We start from the raw sequence: 14,924 nt of genomic DNA, 5'->3' as shown, positions 1-14,924 counted from the left end.
GCAGGAAGTCTGCTTCTCCCTCACCCTCTGCTCCTCCCTCTGCTCATGCTGTCTCTCTCACTTACTTTCTTGCTCAAATAAATAAAATCTTTAAAAAAGAAGCTACTTAAGGGGTGCCTGCCTGGCTCAGTCATTAGACCATGCAGCTCTTTCTTTTTTGTGAGGGGAAGGAAGGGGGAAAGGGAGAGAGAGTCTTAAAGAGACTTTGCGCTGAGCATGGAGCCCAACATGGGGCTTGATCTCATGACCCTGAGATCACAACCCTGAGATCATGACCTGAGTTGAAACCAAGAGTCAGACACTTAACCAGCTCTGCCACTCAGGTGCCCCAAGCATGCGACTCTTGATCTCACGGTCATGAGTTCAAGCTCCACATTGGGTGTAGAGCTTAATTTAAAATAAATAAACACCATTATATTTTAAAAAAAAGAAGCTACTTACTTAATTATTGCAATTACTTAAAAATAATTTTTGTATCTAAGAAAAATGAATATTATTAGTTTGCTTCAAAAGAACACTACAGAACAAAGTAATGGAAACTTTTTGATAACTCAGTAGCTATTTAGTCCCCAGACCAGTAGAGACAAAAGCCACCTTTTTTTTTTTTTTGCAATTGTAGAGAGTTATTTTGCCATACCTACTATTCACAATAAATATAATAAATACACAATAAGTACATTAAGAATATCTAAAAATAATTTTATTTCAAATGTTGAAGAAAAAGAAGCATAGCTTGCTTCTGGGCTTGCATGTTGCCACCCTAGTTAGCAATCTAGTAGAAAAAAAAATCCATTTTTTCAAAAAGACTTTTGCCAATTTCGAAGAATCCCTTCACTGAAAAGACATTCCCATTACTTGGAAAAAACATGATTCATTGATTCAGTTAATATATCTTAAGAATAGACTATGTGCCAGGCTTTTTCTTGGGCTCTGAATTACATGAAGAACAAAACTCTTCCAGTATGACACTCACAAATACTAAGACTTAAGTCAGCTGGGTTGTCTATTTAGTGAAAAACAGAGTCCATCTTTACCTAATGCCTTCATTTGAGTTAGGGTAAAAAGACTGGTGAAATTTACTACTGTTTACTATTAGGGGAACCAGTCAACAGAAAAATAAATTGGAAGATACATATTGAAACATGAGGCATATTTGCTGGCACTGCTTGAAGATTCCACAGAGGAAGACACAAGTTGAGTATAATTAGCTATTGATGTTTTTGATCTGTTAATATCCCGTCATCACCTCACTATGGTGTTTCTGGATTTTCTCAAATAATTTATCTTTTAAAAAATTAGCATTAGTATCCTAAAATTAATTGAATTAGTATTTGGAACGTGCTTAGATCCAGACACATGGTAAATCCTATGTGCTATGTGAGTCTGTAAAATAAAACAAAAAATATATCTTTTATGCTTGTACATATAGTGTTAACAGTCATTTAAAAAATATGATCAATGTTTGGTTTGCAATGGTATTATTAGTGGTTAAAAAATTCCATGTCTGCTTTAGGTTAAAGGATTTAAAAATAATGATAGGATTATTAAAAACTTGGGTGATAGTCAACACATTTGTATGTGCTTGGAAATTGGTGATAAAGAAGGGAAAGAAAACAGAAAGCTCCACCAAGATTTACTGTGGTTCAGCANTTGTGTTATCCATCTTATATATTATAAAAATCTGTGTTGTTGCTCCTTCTTGATTTTAGACAGTGATAACACTGTCTCAGTTAATAAGATCTGTGTTAAGTAAAAATTATATTTAGATGATTTTGACATAATACCTTGCATTTAAAAAACTCTTCAAAAGCAAAAGTGATAAGTTAAAGTTGATGAGACATATAGTTTAAAAAATAAAAAGATATATAATTCTACCAGGTTAGGTTTTTATTTTCCTCTTAGTGTTGGGTTTTAATAGTAATTCAAAATAATGGCTGAGATGGGATAACATTTCTCAAACTTTGCCCTTAAAACTCTAACACCTCCCAGCCATGGTTTTTAATTACTAAGAAATAAAAGAGACAATTTTAAATGATTCTACTTGTAGTTTCTGTTTCACACATAATAGTGATGATCTAGAATAGAAAGGAAGTGAGTAAAATTCTTAAACATTAGTTTAACATTAGTCATAACAAAACATTAATTAATTACATTAACAATATTAGTTAACTACATTAACATTAGACTAATTCTTTTTTTAAAGGATTGACTATTTATTTATTTTTAATAGTTTTTTTAAATTTTATGTTAGTCACCATACAGTACATCCCTAGTTTTCAATGTAAAGTTCCATGATTCATTACTAACATTAGACTAATTCTTAAACATTAGTTTTAAAAATACTCTTTAAAAACCCCAAATCCACCCCTAAAATATTTCATTATCATTATTATCCTTGTTCACATGGTACTGTGATGATGACAACTGTTAATTATCTTAAATTGTTGAGCTGATCTAATCAGAATGTCTAGTTTAAAATTGACTTGTACATTCTCAGTGCTCTGAAGAAGAGCTTTGCTTTCAATTCTAACTGTTGTAGTTTACTGGTAGATTTGCGAAGGTTGGGGTCATCTCATCACTGTGCCCTAGACTGACTTCTTTCCTAGCACCCACAACAATTTTATAGGAATTATTTTTACATTCCTTTTCCCCCACTACTGTTTTTCTGAGGACAGAAACAAGTTTTTACTTATCATTGTCTTCTTATAGTTATTTCACATGTTGTAACTGCTCCATAAATGACAGCAGCCATTTTTAAAGAACCTACTGTGTGCTAGGTACTATACTATTAGTAATTCTCACAAAATTAGCATCTTCATTTTTCAGACATGGATTCTCAGGCTCCAGGAGATTCAGTGACTTGCCAAAGCTTACAGAGCTACTATGGAGTAGACAGAGCCAGGGTTCAAATCTGGATTTCTCTGACTCTCAAATCTCAAAAATCCTTATTTTTTCTACTCTGTCATCACCTCAGTAAAATGAATGAATAAATTAATCAAATAAACCAACCTAATTTTTTTGTATAAGCATTAAAACCAAGATGAGAATATGAAAAATAACAGATCAATAAGGCACCATGTCCCCAAAGTCCTTGAGATAGTAATTATTTGAATTATAAATTTCTGTGGTTCTAAATTCTAATTTAGAATTAGGTTCTAATTTAGAATCTAGGTTCTAATTCTGTTTTAGATTAAAACTCATTAGTTTATACTGAATGTAATAGAAGAGTCTGTTTATTTCTAGTTATCTGAATAGATTCTAAATGACTGATACTATGGAAAGTCGATACAAAAGACAAAATGGCTTTGTCTACTCTTAGATCTTGACAGTCATACATGTGGATTGAGAAATTATCATCAGTCCTATGTCTCTGCATTGTTTATATTCAATAATGTGTCAATTATGTATCAAACTGAAACTAAAAATGCAAAATTATGGAAACATTTTACTTAGCTTTGTATGGAGATTTGTGCAGCAAAGTAAGATATTTCACTCATGGACTCATAGAAACCACTTAAATATTAATTATATACTCCAAAGAATGGCATTTGAATTCTTAAATGGAATTGAAGCAACAGTTCTATGGCTTCCGCAGTCTTTAAGATCAATTTCTAAAATTAAGTCTGTTTGTTTCTGTTATTATGTAGCCCAAGTTTTGTATGAAAATTTTCTCAATGTGTGGCATGTATTAGAAAACTAACACTTCAGTCTTTCAAACTGTCTGCCACTTTTCCATTTGTCAAAAATCACATGCAAACATAGCTTCCTGGCATCTTAGTGCTCTCAGGCTGTTATAACAAAATACTATAGACTTTTGAGGCAGAAATTCATTTTCCAGAGCACCTGGGTGGCTCAGTTGGTTAAACATCTCTTGATTGTGGCTCAGGTCAGGGTTTCAGGGTTGTGAGATCGAGCCCCTCACTGGGCTCTGCACTGGGCATGGAACCTGCTGAAGATTCTCTCTCTTTCCCTCTCTCTTTGCCCCCCTATCCCCCGCGTGCATGCACAGACACTCTCTCTCTCTCTAAAAAAAAAAAAAATCTTAAAAAAAATAAAGAGTCCATCTCTCGGTTTGCCTCTCTCTTTTTTCCCTTATGGTTGTTTTGTTTCTTAAATTCCACATATGAGTGAAATCATATGGTATTTGTCTCTCTCTAACTGACTGACTTTGATAGAAACCAAGATTCTGTGTCTCAACCCTTATTAAGGGTATCACACTGTATGCTGCTCAGTTTTGCAGGGCTTCATGTCCTACCCTTTTCTACCTCTAACTATACATCTCCTTAGCTCTGTGCTCTCCTGTGCTTTCCAAGGTGACCATGAACTAATCTGATCAACTAAGCCAGGCTAATGTTCTCACCAGTGCTAATATATTGATGTCAGATGTTTTAACCCTTGCCATGAGTATCTTCCTCAATGTCATATTGGACTCCTGGAGAAAACAGTTCTGCTTTTCCCTTATTATTAAAAAAAGTGGTGGGAATTTCACATCAAATAGGTCTGACAGCACCATGTCAGATCATAGGAGTTATTACTAGTTTTGTAGAGACCTCCATTACCTCTTAAATCATAAAGACAGCTCCAATGATTTCACCCACACCATAATTTCTTCTTTCTCTATCCCACTCCTTTATTTCATTTATTGATTTTGAGAACTGGAGATTTTTAATAAGAGTGACATATGGTCTTAGGTTCAACATCAATGTAGAGGGAATTTTATACCTCATACTAGATCAGTTAATTTCTTGAATTACTCTCCAGTTGATTTATTTATGTATGTCTTCTCCTCCAAGGAGTAGCTAAGCTTCTTGTGGGCAGGAACCATGCATTACAATGCTTCCAGGTGACATTATAGCATAATGATTAACACATAAACACTTGGGTTCAAATCTAGCTCTGCCGGTTATTGGCTGTGTGACCTTGAGCAAATCTCAAAAACTCTCTGTGCTTTAGTTTTCTTATTTGTAAAATTGGAGTAATAATAGTGTCTACTTCAAAAGACTGTGTGAGAATTAAATGGTATGAAATGTATTATGTAAAATATATAGTATTTAGTTGTAGAAACTTAATAGACGTTGAGTAAAAATGATAATTAGTAAATAATTTAAAATTTAAAATACTCAAATAAAATATTTAAAATTAACAATAGATATAGTCAAATTAATATAAATTTTATTTAGGAATTCATGCATATATGCACTGCTTATGCCTCTCTTCCATGGAAAGAATATCTCTGTGTGTATATATATGGGTGTGTGTACATGGTCACACATATATTGTACATTTACCTCAAAATTGTTTTCTATTCTCCTATTTCATTTCTGACTAAGGTCCTTTATCATAATACTTTGATTTGCTTCTAGTAAGGTCTGTTTGCCACAAGGCATTTAAGAATGGGGAGATTGATTACTAAAGGGGTAATTAATTTGGAGTCATGAAATAAAGACTAATAAAATGTACATTAAACTACTTGAAAACAATAGTAAGAAGGTTTTCTGAAAATATGTGCATAAGTGAGAAATGGCAGGTGGTAATTTAAATTTGAATTTCCATTTAGTATTTATGTCATAATGGTTTACATATATTTTCTCAATTTCAGTTGTTGGAGGAGGAATTTGCAGAGACAGTTACAACATTCAGGATTTTTGTTGCCACATTTAGTTGTTAATTTTGAGGTAGGTCAATTTTTATATATATGTTTTTATCATCATGAGAGTTTTCTTTGAAAATAAATCCCCAGAATTATGAATGGATTAGAGGACACACCATGGCTGTAACAAATTAATGCGGATCAATTGGTTGACATTAAGCAAATGTTAGTTTTCTTGCTTTTACATATAAAACACACCCCTTGATACTGTTGAAAACATCCCTTTATTACCTTTACCCACCCTAGCATCTAAAGTCCATAACAACTTGGATAGAAAAACTGTGATAGAAACTTTGATATAAGACACTGCAGAGCATATATAATGTTTTCTTGGCTCCTACTCTTCTCAAATAGTTTTGCTTTTTTCAACAACTGAGACTGGACAGGTGGAAGATGTTAGGAGCCTTTTAAATGATTTGTATGTCAGGAAGGCATAACAGATGGCAGTCTTCTATTTGTCTACCAGTATCATCAGTTACAAATATTCTGGGAAAATATAAGCTTCCAAAGTATAACTGAATTCTTGCTCCTAATAAAAGAAAAAAACATTAACATATTCAGGTTTACTGTTACTACATACAGACATTTTCTAAATTGTTTTGAAGCAAATAGAAATGTCAGAATCTTGCTGGAAATTCAGAGCAGATATCTTGTTTTGAATATCTTTGTATCTTGTAAATACACTTATTTTAGCAACTATTATAATTTCATTATAGACATTTTAATAAATGGTTCATATATATTTTGGCAACTTGTATAATGTCAAATGCAGTTTATAAACAGAATATTTAGGCAAAATATTGCCATGATGATTTAGGTGATCTCATCAAATTTTTTCTAGCTTTAATGTTAGGTGATTCTAAGTAGCATGTATAATGACCAAAAATACATATAATTTAAAATGGATGCTGTCGTGAAAAGCTATTTTTGTAGTTAATAAAAATATTTCATGGAAAAATAGTGGGAAAATTTTACTTCATTCATTTTCATGATGCAAACTGTAAAGTTTATTAGTAACCATAATAACCTCCACAGTGAGGCAAAATAGAAGAAAAATAAAATCAATTAAAAGAAAAATTTCATTTAATTTATTATCAGCAAACTCCCTGTACTTTTCTTTTAAAAACATTATTTCTGTGCCATTAAATTTTTGAAGTAACCTGAAACAGACATTATTATCCCCACTTTCAAGATAAAAAAAAAACAAAAAACAAAAAACACTCCCTCCCCAAAAAACACCCAAAGTGTAATATTAAAACAACAACAACAAACCTAGAACGCACAACTGGTTAAGTGCCTGGTTCCAAGTCTGAGAGTACTTTAGCATTGAATGTAATACTCCTTTCATAGCTTTGAAGTCAAATCTTCAAATACAAAGTGCAAGGAATCATCCTTTCTTTCCTTCAATTCTCTCTTCACTCAAAGGGAGAACTGAAGAATTTTAAATTTCACAATTAATTCCCTATTCACGGTTTTATTTTAATTGCCTAGAATATCAGACTCAAAATTATGTTTTTACTCTGAATTTACATTAGTGAAGATGACTAGTGCAAATCTCTTTAAGAGGGAAAGATACCAGAACTTGTCTTTATAGTTAGATAAGTCATTATTTAGTGTTAATTTGAAATATTTCAAAACAACACACCATATACATGAGCAGTGAAATCATTATTCTTTCCCCTATGGTAGAATTTTAGAAATTATATCAAGAAGACTACCTGCAGACTCACAGTTCGGTTCTCTGTGCCTGGTATCCTTGGTTATGTTCAGTGGATGAAAAGCCTGTTTACTGAACTCCACTCGAACTTGAACAGGTTTAAGCTCAGATTTAAGATCCTTGAATATTGACCCTTGCAGAAATAGCTCTGAACAAGTAATAGGATTGACATTAGAGAACTACAAAGCCTGTTCATTAGTAGTAAGGAAAAGACAGACAAAACAAAGAACTTCAAGTTCTGTGGCAAATACAATCTTTGTCTACCTATTTCATGTTATTTGAGGGAAAAAAAAAAACAGTATCTCTTTCCAGCATGGACTGATATCTGTTCTCAGAAATTCACTTGCCATTTTCTGAGAGAAAAAAATTAGTTTTTCTGATCAAGAAATTTTCTTGATCCAACTGTAGGAACTATCTTCAACAATTGCATTTGGCATGGTCCATTTTTCTCTTAAATTCACTAAACAACTATTTTCTTCTAAATTTTAGTGCCCTGAAATGCCTCGTATATTAAAATCTGTGCTTTTCTTTTTTTCTTTTTCTTTCTTTTTCTTTCTTTCTTTCTTTCTTTCTTTCTTTCTTTCTTTCTTTCTTTCTTTCTTTCTTTCTTTCTTTCGTTTGTTTTGACCCCCCCCCAAAAAAAAGGAAAATCCTGGAAAAGTGTTAATAGTCTTTATAATGTTAATGAGCTCCACCTTATTATATCTCTCTTCTACTTTATTGTATCTTTCCTAGTTCTTCTTTGTTTTATTATGTTGGTTATTTCACTTTTCTTCCATGTGCTATTTAAAACAAGGAACTTTCAGGCACCTGGGTGGCTTAGTCGGTTGAGGGTCCAACTCTTGATTTCGGCTCAGGTCACGATCTCAGGATCGTGAGATTGAGCCCTGTGCGAGACTCTGTGCTCGGCGTGGAGCCTGCTTGACTCTCTCTCTCCCTCTTCCTTTGCCCCTCCTCCCCATCCCCCAAACAAAAGAAAACAAAACAGAACAAGGAACTTTCATTTAACAACTTATAGACTGCCTATCTTTTGCTAAGGGATGCTCACCAGAAGTGTTATTGCAGTCTTTGGAAATTAGACTTTTGCAGTGAAACTATTGATTCAAATCTACCCTCGAACATATAGTCTATGAGCTTAGAGTAGTTAACTTATAGTTTACAGGATGCATTTAATGGGCAACGGGCTGCAATTACATGAATATTTATTTATTACAATAAAATGAGTATGTATTCATTAGGTCCATAAATATGTATTGAGCACTTACTTTGTGTCAACTAGCAGTGACTAGACACTGATATACAAAGAAAATTAAACCATATTTTCTATGTCATGGGGCTCAGGGTTCAGTAAAGGAGATAAGAAAGTAAAAATCACAACAAGGTGCTATAATTACTACAAAATTGGGAGTATACAAGAAATATTCTATGATACAAACAGAATTGGTTTTCAACTTTTTCTACAGGTTTTTAATAAAACATCAGGTTGGCTAAGTCATTTCTGGGTCTATTTGCTTTCTGTATTTTAAAGTTTGATTGGTGTTTTTTCCTTTTCATTTTCCCCATTGTTGCTGTTTTTTACCATTACAAATCCTTTCCTGCTGTTTTTAATGGAATATAAGGATGTGGGGAAAGTAGACAGATGTGTTCAATTTGACTTTTCCTAACACCTTTCATCCTCATGGCCAAATTTCTCATCCAACATTGCCAAAGTAGGGAATTTAACTTATCTCAAGCTTAACACTGGAAATTTGTAATTAGCAAGAGGCGATTAATATGAGGCAATTAAATGAAAACATCTAAAATTCATTTATTATAAGGTTTAATCGTATGTAGCTTTATCTAAAAATTTTAAATGCATCTTTGTGCAATTTTAACAGTGATAGTGTCTAAATACACGTGAATATTTATATCTTATTATTCTAAATTAATTTAGTATTTGTGTACTCTTTGTTTCACATCCAAATGTGAAAATAACACATTTCAGAACTCTGTTAATTTGTGTATTTCGTGTATGCTCCATATATAGATTTTCAACAGAGTTTTTCAAGGCAATTCACATTCAGTTGTATGAACTGAATGTTTTCTCTCTAGCTAAGGAATCTCAAATATAATCATATGCAACACCAATGTATATTTAAAAGATGCCTTCTGATGGAAAGTGTACAGAAATTTTGTTTCAGTTTGATAAAAATGTCATAATTAATGGCTCTTACATTCAGAGTAGTTATATCTGTCAGATATAACTAGGAACTCATATTCAAATATGTAACATTTGCACAATTATAGAAGCATATGGTAAAAAAAAAATCATTATAGTAATTCCTATTCCCACCTGCCAAACACATATATTTCCATAATTTGCTTTCTACTTTGTGCTAATTCTGGCACTTGTTTACTGGAGGGATTTTGGAAGCATAATGGATATCACACACTTGCCTCCAATTTTGACAGACATTCAGTTCAATTGCACCAATCATGGATTGAACGATTTTTATAGATCATGAAAATTTGTCAAAAAGAGTCAAAGCTTAGGGTGCCTGGGTGGCTCAGATGGTTAAGTGTCCAACTCTTGGTTTCAGCTCATGTCGTAATCTCAGGGTCATGAGATTGAGCCCCACATTGAGCTCCCCATCAAGCTCCCCATCGAACTCCCAATTGAGCTCCCCACCAGGGTCACTATTGGGATCTGCACCAAGTCCCACATCAGGCTCCATGCTCAGCTTCTTTCTCTCCCTCTCCCTTTGCCCCCCCTCCAAATAAATAAAATAAATCTTGAAAAGGAGAGTCAAAGCTCATAAGGTTCATTATTTCACATATGTGATTCCTGATTTATGTAGAAATATTTAAAAGTAATAGAATTATATGATGAGATTTTATATCCAATTTTAAGGATACTGAAATACTGTCACTTTACAAAGGAAAAACATTATAAACTAGCCAAATATATCTTACAAAACAGGAAAAATATTAATAATTAGCATATTCTCTGAGTATTCACCTTGGCAGGTGAGGTATTAAACATTCATTTCATTTAATCTTCACAACAGTCCGCTGAGATAGGTCAAGTATAATTTTACAGATGAGTAAACACACTTAAGTTATTCAAGTTTCATGAATTTATTCCCAAGTATTTGTGGAATGCCTACTATTTGATAAACACTCTTCTGTGGACAAGGAATACAGTAGTAAAAAGATCAAAGTTTTTGTGTTCAAAACATTGACAGTAGGTCTGTGAAGAATCCAGATTTGGAATTCAGTTATGACTTAATTCCAGGGCTCACACTATTAACCGGTAAACTCTCTTGCCTAGAGCAGATTAAACATCCCTTAAAAAGAGGAAAGTACAGACTTCTCTTTAAATCCTAAATAGTCTCCACTGATGGTTTTCTGGTTCCAGAGCTGTCATACATATCTACCTTCCTCATTTTTTTGAGGATGAGTTTTACTGAAAAAATTTAAAAAGCTAACATCATACTCAATGGGGAAAAACTGAGAGCTTTTCCCCTAAGGTCAGGAACAAGGCAAGGATTTCCACTCTTACCACTTTTATTCAATATAATACCAGAAATCCTAGCCACAGAAATCAAATAAAAAAAAAAGAAATAAAAGGCATCCAAATTGGTTAGGAAAAAGTAAAACTTTCTCTATTTGCAGGTATCATGATACTATATATTGAAAACCCTGAATACTCCACCAAAAAACTAGTAGAACTGATAAATGAATTGAGTAAGATTGCAGGATACAAAAATCAATGCACAGAGATCTGTTGCATTTCTATACAGTAATAATGAAGCAACAGAAAGAGAAAATAAGAAAACAATCTCATTTACAATTGCACTGAAAACTATAAGATATCTAGGAATAAACCTAACCAAAAAGGTAAAAGATCTGTACTCTGAAAACTATAAAACATTGATGAAAGAAATTGAAGATAACACAAAGAAATGGAAAAGACATTCCATGCTCATGGATTGGAATAACAATTTTTTTTTTTACTTCATAATGGTCCAAAAGTAATATGCATTCAATAGAAACTGTACTTTAAATTTGAATTTTGATCTTTTCCTGGGCTATAGATATGCTGTGTGATACTCTTTTATGATGCTGGGCAGTGGCAGCCAGCTACAGTTCCCAGTCAACAACAGAATCACAAGGTGATTTATCACATTTACACAGCAGCAAATCACAATCACATTAACAACCAATGTGTACCTATACGACATTCTGCTTTTTCACTTTCAGTACATTATTCAATAAGTTACATGAGATATTCAACATTTTATTATAAAATAGGCCTTATGTTAGATGATTTTGCCCAATGGCAGGCTAATATAAGTGTTAGGAGCATGTTTGAGTTAGGCTAAGCTAACCTATAATGCTGGGAAGATTAGATGTATTAAATACATTTTTGGCTTATAGTATTTTCAACTTACAGTGGGTTTATCAGGAATAACCCTGATCTGGGATTATGGAAACCAAGAAAGATCTGTATTTATTTGCCCAATCCTTAAGAACACATAAAATAGTAACACATTGCTAACCTGCAACATTGCAGTAAACAATCCTATTGACTAAAGTTCGATATTTGTGTACAGTTCCTTCAGTCTTTATTCTAAGGTTAAATTTTCAAAATATTGTATCTAAAAGTTACTTGGTCTCATTGCTTCCCACCTTCAACATGGCTGTATTTTTTCAATTGTAATACTTAGTTTCACTTGTTTATATTTATATTCCATTTTAGATTCCCCTCATTCTTACACCTAACTTTACTTTGTGGGTTTAATTTGAGTATGTAAAATATTAGCATGATTAGGAAACTCAAAACTGTATGAAAAATTATACATAGAGAGGATTCACTCCCTCATCCCTAATCCTTCGTTTCTACTAATTCCCAGTAGATAGCCAATCTTACTGGCTTCTGAGCTTTTCCTTTCTGTGTTTTGGGTTTTTTTGGGGGGGGTTGCAAAAATAAACAGATGCTTGTATATTTTCTTGTATCTCCTTTCCTACACAAAAGACAACATACTATATGCTACATGCAATTTTTAATTTGCTTTTTTCACTAAACTATATATCATGCATATCACTCCATATCAGCCTGATATCTTTCTCTTGTAAACTTCCAGATAACTTCATTGTATAAATATGCCATAGTTTATTTAACCAATTTCCTGTAGATGGACACATATTGTTTACAATATTGTGCAGTTGAAAAAAATTTCTTCAATGAATAAATTTTTGTATGTTTATTTTCATATAGTTAGAGATATATTTTCTGGGTAAATGTCTAGAAGTGGAATTTCTAAGTTAAAAGATCAGAGTTTATGTAGTTTTGTTATGTATTGCCAAATATGCCTCTGTAAGTTTTATACCAATTTTCATTCTTGTCAGTAATATATAAAAGTTCCTGTTACCCACATAGAATACGTTGCCAAGATTTTAAAATTTCTGCTTATTTGATGTGAGAAATGGTATCTTACTGTGATTTTAATTTCTCATATTATGAGTGAAGTTGAACATTTTTTTAATGTTTAAGAGACATTTATGTATGTATATCTTTTATATACATAATATATATATGTAATAAATATAAAATCTATGGTGTTAGAAGTCAGAATAATTGTTATTCTTGGAGAAGGGCAAGTGGTGACTGTTGGCAAAATGTGGAAATTCACTGAGCTTATGATATGGGTGCCTTTTAATTATATTTCACTAAAATATATATTTTTTAAAGTTTTTTTTGTTCATTTGAGACAGAGAGAGAAAGAGCATGAGCAGGAGGAGAGGCAGAGGGAGAGGGAGATGAAGACTCACCACTGAGTTGGGAGCCTTATGTGAGGCTCGATGTGGGGCTCAGTCCCAGGACCCAGAGGTCATGCCCTGCGCCGAAGGCAGACACTTAATCATTTGAGCCACCCAGGCACCCAAGTAGAAGATATTTTTAATAATGAATGCCATATATATAGGAGAAGGAATTAGAATGGTTTAGAGAAAACATAATCAACTGAAAGGAAGTTTGGAAATAGGTGAGGAAGGCAAAAACAGTATTATAAAAATGTCATTAAAAGCAAAACATATGAAAAGCATTATGATGACAAGTATTAAATATATCAGTAATCACAATAAATGTGCATGAATTAAATTCTCTAATCAAAAAAGAAGCATAAGTAAATTGGATAAAAATATAGTATATACTTCTATGCTGTTTACAAAAGACATGCATAAAGCATGAGGATATTCATAGTAAAAAATATGAGAAAAGACATCTCAGGCAACAACAACCAATAGATGTTAAGACAGAAAAGAATAGTTATATCTAAAGATTGTTACTACATATGATAAATGACAATTGAATGGGAAGATTTAACAATTTTAAATTTATGTACACCTAAAAAATGAAGACTTGAAGTAATATTGACTGAAGTATAAAGATAAAAGGTTACACTTGTAATTACAGTTGTGATAATAACAGATTTAAACTGATAAAAAGTATATAGAAAATATGAACAACTAGCAAAAAACAAACAAACTTGATCTCATATATGAAATGTAGCAATCAACAGCTAACAGAAAATAATGTTTCAAGCATAGGGAAAACATTTACCAGGTCATAAGTCAAGTCTCAACAAATTTTAAATTTTATCATAAAGACTACATCCTCTGACTCAAAGCAACACAGAGATAAATTTTTAAAAATCCCCTATGTTTGAACATGAAAAAGATTGATTTATAGATACCATAAAGCTGGAGTTTCTCAGTACAAATTGAGGTATGCCCCAAGGGGTGAAGCAGATGGCATCATTAGAACTGAAATGCAGATTTAGATGACCAGATTGACAGTGTCATAGTCTATCAAACTGATCAAATAAAGAAAAGAACTCTCTGAAACAATTAGAGTCCGTTTTGGCAAAAGCTTTTTTTTTTTTTTTAAATAAATTCATTTCAATACATTTTGGACAAAATCATGCAGAAAATATATATTCCATATAGTGGTCAGAAACAAGGCAAGAAACTATCATTGGCTTACTACTTTAATATCTATCTATTGGTCAGTTCAACAAACTTTCTATTTTACTAATACTTGGGATGAAGAAATGCAAAAAAAGCCTCTACTGGATATTATAATGGTGGTTCTTAAACTTGGAAGTATGTTAGAATCACCTGGGAAATTCTTTTATAAATGCAGGTGTCTGGGTCCTACCCAGGACTCACTGAATCAGAATCTCCAAGGGTCGGCAAAGTGTATTACCAAACTCTCCGTGGATAATTCTCATGCACAACAAGGGTTGAGTGCTACCAAAAATATTTTTATTTTATTTTATTTTTAAGATTTTATTTATTAATTTATTTGACAGAGAGAGAGACAGCCAGCAAGAGAGGGAAGCAGGGGGAGTGGGAGAGGAAGAAGCAGGCTCCTAGCAGAGGAGCCCGATTGGGGCTTGATCCCAGAATGCCGGGATCACGCCCTGGGCCGAATGCAGACACTTAACGACTGAGCCACCCAGGCACCCCCAAAAAGTATTTTAGAATAATTTTACAGAAAAGTAAATAGGATAT

This window comes from Ursus maritimus, unplaced genomic scaffold (genome assembly GCF_017311325.1).
Source record: "Ursus maritimus isolate PB19 unplaced genomic scaffold, ASM1731132v1 scaffold_2, whole genome shotgun sequence".
NCBI lineage: Eukaryota > Metazoa > Chordata > Mammalia > Carnivora > Ursidae > Ursus > Ursus maritimus.
Note: the sequence above shows the minus strand (reverse complement) of the source record.